This window comes from Crocodylus siamensis, chromosome 10, assembly GCF_052110815.1.
Source record: "Crocodylus siamensis isolate JL-2025a chromosome 10, ASM5211081v1, whole genome shotgun sequence".
NCBI lineage: Eukaryota > Metazoa > Chordata > Crocodylia > Crocodylidae > Crocodylus > Crocodylus siamensis.
The window spans coordinates 70,796,644-70,803,686 of record NC_143404.1 but is presented as its reverse complement, the minus strand read 5'-3'; positions in this window follow the sequence as shown (position 1 = coordinate 70,803,686).

The following is a 7,043-nucleotide window of genomic DNA, read 5'->3' as shown; positions in this document are numbered from 1 at the left end:
GTGAAGGAGTTTTTCCTAATATCCAACCTCAACTTCCCTTGCTGCAACTGGAGCCCATTGCTCCTTGCTCTGTTGTCTGCCCTCACTGAGAACGGTCCAGCTCCATCCTCTTTGGGACCACCCTGCAGGGAGTTGGAGGCTGCTATTTAATCCTCCCTCAGTTTTCTCTTCTGCAGAATAAATCAGCCCATTTCCCTCAGCCTCTCCTCACAAGCCATGCTCCCCGGCTCCAGAACAGCCATGCACGTGAATGGCTTTCTTACCAGGCAGATGCCCCTGGACCCCGGTCCTTGCCAGGGATCTTTGAATTGATTGCATTATAGGTTGGTGGGATGGTTTCCAGTCCCTGTGGTTGCCTTCACATCACTGCCTGGCATCCAAGCTCTCTCTGACATGGGGCAAGTGCTTTCCACTGTGCTAAGGGACATGCTTCATAGGTAGCCTCCTTCCGCTGAAGCCAGTCACTGGGATGGTCACCGACTCCAGTACAGCTGTGCTTCCTGGTAGAGCTCAATGAACTTCACAAATGAGCTTGCTGCAGCTAGGGAAACTGAAGCTAGGAAGAGAAGGGTTTTAACCAGCAGGCAATGCTGCCTCCTATGCTCCCATTGCCTCCCAGCAGCATCAGTCTTCTTTTCTGCAGACTAAGTCAGGCCAGTTCTTCACAAGTCCTGTCCCCCAGCCCCTGAACCATTTTCATTGCTCTCTGCTGGCCTCTCTCCATTTTGTCTACATCCTTTCTGTAGTGGGGGGCCCAAAACTCACTTCCCTCTAGGCTAATTTCTCAACCTGGTGAAGGAGTCCAAGGTTTCATGAGCTCTCATGGTTCAGGGCAGAGATAATGGCTTCTGGGGTCCACAGACTATGTTTAAGGGCTCTGAAAAAGATGACTAAGATCAATCAAAAGTATGCGAGTACCCACACTTACCATTTGAAGGAGTCTGCACTGCCATTCAACATTTCCAAGGGGGTCTGCAAGTAGAAATAAAAGGTTGAAAACCACTGGTCAAAACAATAATGCCTGGAAACATCCTATATGATGTTATGTGAACTAAGTTGCCTCACAAGAGAGCATCAATCAGAGGTAGAAAGGGGCAGTCTTGCCCATACCCCACCCATCCAAGTCATTCGATCGGCACCCATTCGCATTTACCTTTTCTGTTTTATTACATGAATGCAAACTGAGCCTGGCCTTTTTCTTTAATTGCTGCATCAAGGACTTGCTGCTTTACCCAGACAGGAGCTCCCTCGGCATCTCGAGGCCCTGTGAAGAATGGCATGCATGCCACAGCGCGCTCCCATGGACACGGGAACTTTTGCGGCTCGCATCTACCCATCCAGCTGTCTGCATTCGATTACTGGTGGACATTCAATCTGGCAGCTCCTGGCATGGCTCATAGGAAGGCCTCCTCCGCAGGGTCAATTAGCAGCTGAAAGTGAGAGTGTAAAGTGGAAAAGAATCCTTAAAAAAAATAAATGAAGCAATTAAATTATCCCTGCTTCAATGCATTCCAATTAAGGAACCTGTCACCCTCACAAAGGGCCCATTAATTCACCTTGCACCAGTTTCAGGAGCCAGCAACACAGCCAAAAACGACTCTGAACTTTGGTGACTTCCTTCTCTCTGCCCGTTGCCCGTCTGAGCACACGGGGAAGTCAAGAGCCAACACGATGCTGGAGCCATCCTGAAAGCTGCAAGGAGAAGCTGCCAGTGCCTACCTTCTGCCTCCCACTGCTTTACAGGGTGAAGTGGAAATTAGCCCCAGCTGAGAGAAGTCCTCGCTGGTGAATGAGATGCCCCACAGTCTATGGGTGGCTTCTTCAGGCTGGCTGTGACATAGCTCCTCTCCTCTGCAGCCTGTCATCTCTGGGGTCACATTTGGCCTTTCAGAGGAAGGAGAGCTTTGCTGTGTAGCTGGTCGGGCCATTAGCACTGCTGGCCACACTGAAGCTTTGTCTGTGCTCGCCTGCCTCTGCAGCCAGAGGTCCTGGTGGCTCCACTACAGCAGCGTCCTGGAAGGAAACCAGCTGCTTAAGAGATGGGGATGTGCATGGATGAGGTCTGAGGCAGGGCTCGAGATGCTCATACCCCTCATACAGCTCACGAGCGACAGAGAGAAGCGTGAGCATTGCACCACACTCTGGTGGCAGGGCTGCAGGCTGGAGGATGCTAGAGAAAAGCCAGTGCACTGGTTAGCTGCAGCTGTAACATAGTTCTCTCAGCATGTGTGCTACTGGATATGAGCTCCCAGCACACGCGCGACTGGATATGAGTTGACACCTTGGACTGGCTGTGAGGGAGGAGGCATGTCCCCCAGGAGGAGTCTCTTTCTATTTAAATTGATTTGATGAAATCTATTTAAATTGATTAGCCAGCACCATCACTTGTGCAGGCATGCCTCTGTCTGGCCAGGCCTCTTTGGCATGCATCCCAGTCCCTTAAGAAAGTGGATCATCCAGGCCAAGGGAAAGGGGGTTTGTTAAGGGAAAGCCTGGGTTTGTGAGTCTCCCACAGTAGCCAACAAGCTAGAGGCTCCTAATTGCCTGTACAGGCTCTTCATTTCATCAGCTCTTTAATCAACCGGAGAGTGTCTTTCATGTCCTAACAGACCTCTGTTCAGCATATGCTTCTGTCTATCTCTAGCCAGCAACCCGTGTCCTTTAAACCCCTCTGAAATGAAGGAAACCCAAGTGCACATGCGTAGTGAAGTGCAGATTTAAGTGTCTCGAGGGTGGGACGACTCAAGGATGTCAGAATTTCAGACCACTTCGGCGTGGAGGGGTCCACTTTGCCCACCTAATTTTTGGAACTACTCGAGCAAACAGAGCCTGCATTTTGCATGTGCAATTGCCTTGCTTTGCCTGGCTTGAAAACCTGGCTATAATTTATACCCTCCCCAGTCACTGAGGCTGCTGCGTTTTTTTTTCTTTAGGGGAAAGCAAATGATTGCCATTATTTTTTTATGTCAATGGTGCCTTTTCCAGCTTATTACAAAAAATAGCTGAAAGCAGAAAAAGTGAATCACACTCCAACCAGAGTCAAACCATATCCAATACCTCTTGTTTCCTGTTCTGGGCATTAAATATGTTTCTTTTTTCTTTCTGTTTTTCTTGTTTTTTACTACCCCCCACCCCTCCTCATGTTTCCCAAGCCCTTCCGCACGCAGCCTTGGTTGGATTTATTTTCCATGTTGTTGTACATTTATTTTAATTGTTGCCTGCTTTTAATATTGCACAGATCTGAGCCCTATTAATCTGCATTTCCTTCTCTGCTGTGTTTGTTCTGGGGCAGAGACTGGAATGCTGTTGGCAGATAAGGGTTAGAGAAACACAAGGCATTATGATTGTTCCAGGAAGGGAGAAAATGACAGCAACGTCATGCCAAAGACATACGATGAAAATAAAGCCCGGGGGAAAAAAAAGGAGGAGGAGAGGGATTGAGTGTGTGTGCACTACATTTACCTGGTCATTGCCCAGATGGGCTCCTATCTCTGAGATGCTCCACTCATTTATCCCCCACTGTGCAACCAGGCAGGATGTGTATTCACAAGCTGACTGGCAAGGCTGGTATGGCATTGCTCTAGCAGGTGAAAGGTTATCTTTCTAACACCTCTACAAAGCCTGGGCTGGGATCTTTGAAACAGGCAGGGCAGCATTTGTTAACAGGGATTGATCCCCCCTGCAAAAGAGTCCCCATAGATTTGCAGCTGCATCTGGGGCAGGTTTGGGGTCAGGGAGGAGTGTTTCCTCCTGGTCAGATTGGCAAGGACTGGGGCTTCCCCACAGCAGGAGGTGGGTTGCTCTGCCTGGAGCATCTCCCAAATCCCACCTTGCCACTTCAGTGGCAGTGTCCTTGTCTCCTCTGCACCCATCACAGGGTGCATTGGGTGTTGCAAGAGACAGACAAGGCTCTTTGGCTAGGTGTGATCTCTTTTCTTAGACCAACTAAACAGTTGGAAAAATTGTTCTTCGCAAGCGTTCGGGCACAAACACCCTTTTTCTTGCAATGCACTTTGTGCTTGTGGTGTGCAAGGGGCTGGAGTGGTTGAGCTGTGGACTGGGTCCTACGGCTTGAGACTCCCTTCCCAGTCCCATCTGGACTCTTCGGTGAGGAGGAGGATGTAGGGTGGGGACTGAGCTGTCCTGCTGTGGGTCACTGCAGGCATCCGCTCCCTCTGTTGCCTTGCTTTGCTCCCAGCAAGGTCCAGGCCCAGCCTGTTGCATCCCACCTCTCTGCCGGGTACAAGGAGAGTCTGGCTGCACTGGCAAGGAGAAGATGCCGTCCACCTGCTCAGTCCACCCAGCTGCCATCCTGCTGGGCTCTGACATGCCTTGAGCTCGCACGGTGGCGGTGGGGACAGACGAGACCCGTGGAGGGTCCTCACCAAAGTGAAGGAGTTGGTGAAAACAGAGGATTTTTTTTTTGGCAAAAATATTTATTTCTGTATAACAGTGAAACCGGAGGACTGTAGATGGCGCCAGAACCGTTCCACTGCCTCCCGGCGCCCAGAAAGGGATGTCTGAGCCTGGCCTGAGGAGCCAGCTGTTCCTCCAGGGTGATCTCCGTCTGGGTGGCAAGGACGGCAGGGCTTGGCTGGCTTGGCTAGGAACCTGGGAAGCCCTGTGCTGTGTGCCCATGGGAGCGGGGTGCCACGGGGAAGCGGCCTGCGACGGCCAGCTGGGGAGCGCCGCGCAAGGGCCGACAGAGCCCCGAACAGCTCCAGGCCTTTTGCAGCGTGGCACACACTGAGCTCTCGACCGTGACCCTGGCTCACAGGCTGGGGTGACCGCATGCCCCGCAGCAGTGCCACACCTTGCACCTGGGCCTGGAGGTTTCTTTTCCAAATCCTTCTCCAAAGCCCTCCCTCTGATGATCCGGTGCTCCCCAGCAGGAGGGGAGGGGAGGACCCACCACTGCTTTGTTCTGCAGGACCTAGATGGGCATTTTACCATTCACAAAACGAGGCCAGGGCGAGTCCCTCGCCTGCAGTCAGACTGGCAGAAGATCACTCCCCAAGCCTTGCTTGTAGCACAGGGGAGGTTAAGGGACAGGGAGATTAAGTGACTTTCCCAAGGCCACCCTGCGAATCCAAGACCCAGTTCAAAGGCCTGTCAAGGAAGCCGCACTGCCTCCCCCGGGTGTCGCACCCCCATCTCCCATGCGAGGGCAAGGCACTCACTGCTGGACTATGGAGACAGCTACTACCCTCTTCTCCTTCCACCCGTCCTTTTAATTTGTGTCCCCAGCCCCAGCGACAGGAGCCCATCCCTCGCTGGGGTATCCCAGCACAGCCTGCTCCTTCTGCCCGGCCATGATGCTTTCGTGGTGGGGGCTGCCCTTGCTGTCACACTCCTCCTCTCCCAGGCATCCAGCTCCCTCCCTCCCTCCTCAAATGCCCCAGAGTTTGGGCCTTGGCTCTTAGCTCACCCTCTGCCCTCCGAAGCTCCCGTTTGATGCTTCTCTATCACTCGCCCTGCTCCGGGCTCAGGGCCTCGGGCTGGCCATGAGGAGGGGGAGTTGATTTAGAGTTGCCAAAACAGGTAGACAAGTGTGGGGGGGGAGAAGCTGGGGAGTGCTTGCCGAGTTCCTTGCTTGAGCTTGGAGTTTGCTTTGATCTCCCCCAGCTTGAAAGTTTAATTGAGTTTTTATCAAGTGCGGCTGAGGGAAGAAAGAGATGGAGCAAAGGGGGTGGCCTCGAAGCCCCGCCAGCCCTGTGCCCCCATCTGTGGATAACAGGGGGCAAAAACTGATTTCCTGGGGGTCGCGGGGGGGCTCCTTACAGTCTGCTTTTTGCACTTCTCAGTGCACGATGAGCTGCTTGGGCTGCGTCTGCCCGGCTCATCCTCAGTTAGCATGATCCCCGCAGCTGGGGGAAAGTTTCTTCCGTCTCAGGGTCGTGTGGCCTCCTTTCCAGCTTGGAGAGGGGCACGAGACAGCATCGGCTGCATCTCAGAAAACGTCCAAACCAGCCCAGCAGGCTCCCGTGGGAGGTCTGCAAACAATGATGCGCAGACTCCGACAACGAAGTTGCTGTGCGGCCAGTCTCCTGCAGGTGATCAAATCCTAGCGAGGAATCCTTGAGCCCTTGGCCCGGACCTGGACCCAGCTGCAGCTGGCAGAAAATGGGGAATCTGGTTTGTTCTGTTCCAGAAACAGACCAGGCTCCAGTGGCCCTAAACTGAAAGAGGGTGTTAGGATCTGGGGTTTAACCTGAGTCCAGACTTCAGTCCAGGACAGCCTCAGAGCTTTGATTCCTACCTGAAAGCTGCAAGCCATAAACTCCTCTTTGCTCCGGGAGAGCAGCACTGCAGTTGCAAGCAAGGGCTGAAGGAAGGGCATTTAAAAGACATTACCGCGCAACCCTTGCTTCTTGCACATGCCCTGACCCATTGTGCCTGCAAAGTGAGAGCACCTTTCAGGCTGGGCCAAACACCGGGGTGGGAGAGGAGCACACCCGGCTGTCGTGTCAGCACCCGGGCCAGGAGCTCTGCAGAGCCCCTCGCGGAGAGCAGCTTCTGCAGCAGAGGAGGGGGTCGCTCTCTGCTGCACTGGGGCACCCTGAGGGGCCCCGGTGCAATTGGGAGAGGCTGTGGTGGTGGAGGTGGACAAAGGATGTGAATGCAGGGACCATGGGAGCTGGGGGGATCCAGGCATGCCCAAAAAAGATGGGCAGAAAGCTGTGCAGACAGATGGGCTTCCAGGGGCCATGGGGGTGCATTCAAAGGAGACAGTGGAGGCATGCCCTGGGGGCAAGGGCACAGGGGTGCAGGGGTCTGCTTGTGGCTGTGGCCGCGTGGTAGACTGGCAGGGGTGGGGGCAGCATTGGATGTCAGAGCTGCTGGGGGCACCATCAGCCTAGCAGGGTCTGGGACAGTCACAGGTCTAGGCACTGCAAAGCAGGGTCCCCTCCTCAAACACACCCCAGGCTGGAGCTCATGTCACTAAGCAAATGGCTCTGTTTAAACCAAGCAGCCTGGGAGCTACATCCATCCCGCTGTGCACATTAATCAGGAGCCCCCCAGGCCTGGCCTCATCGTGCCTG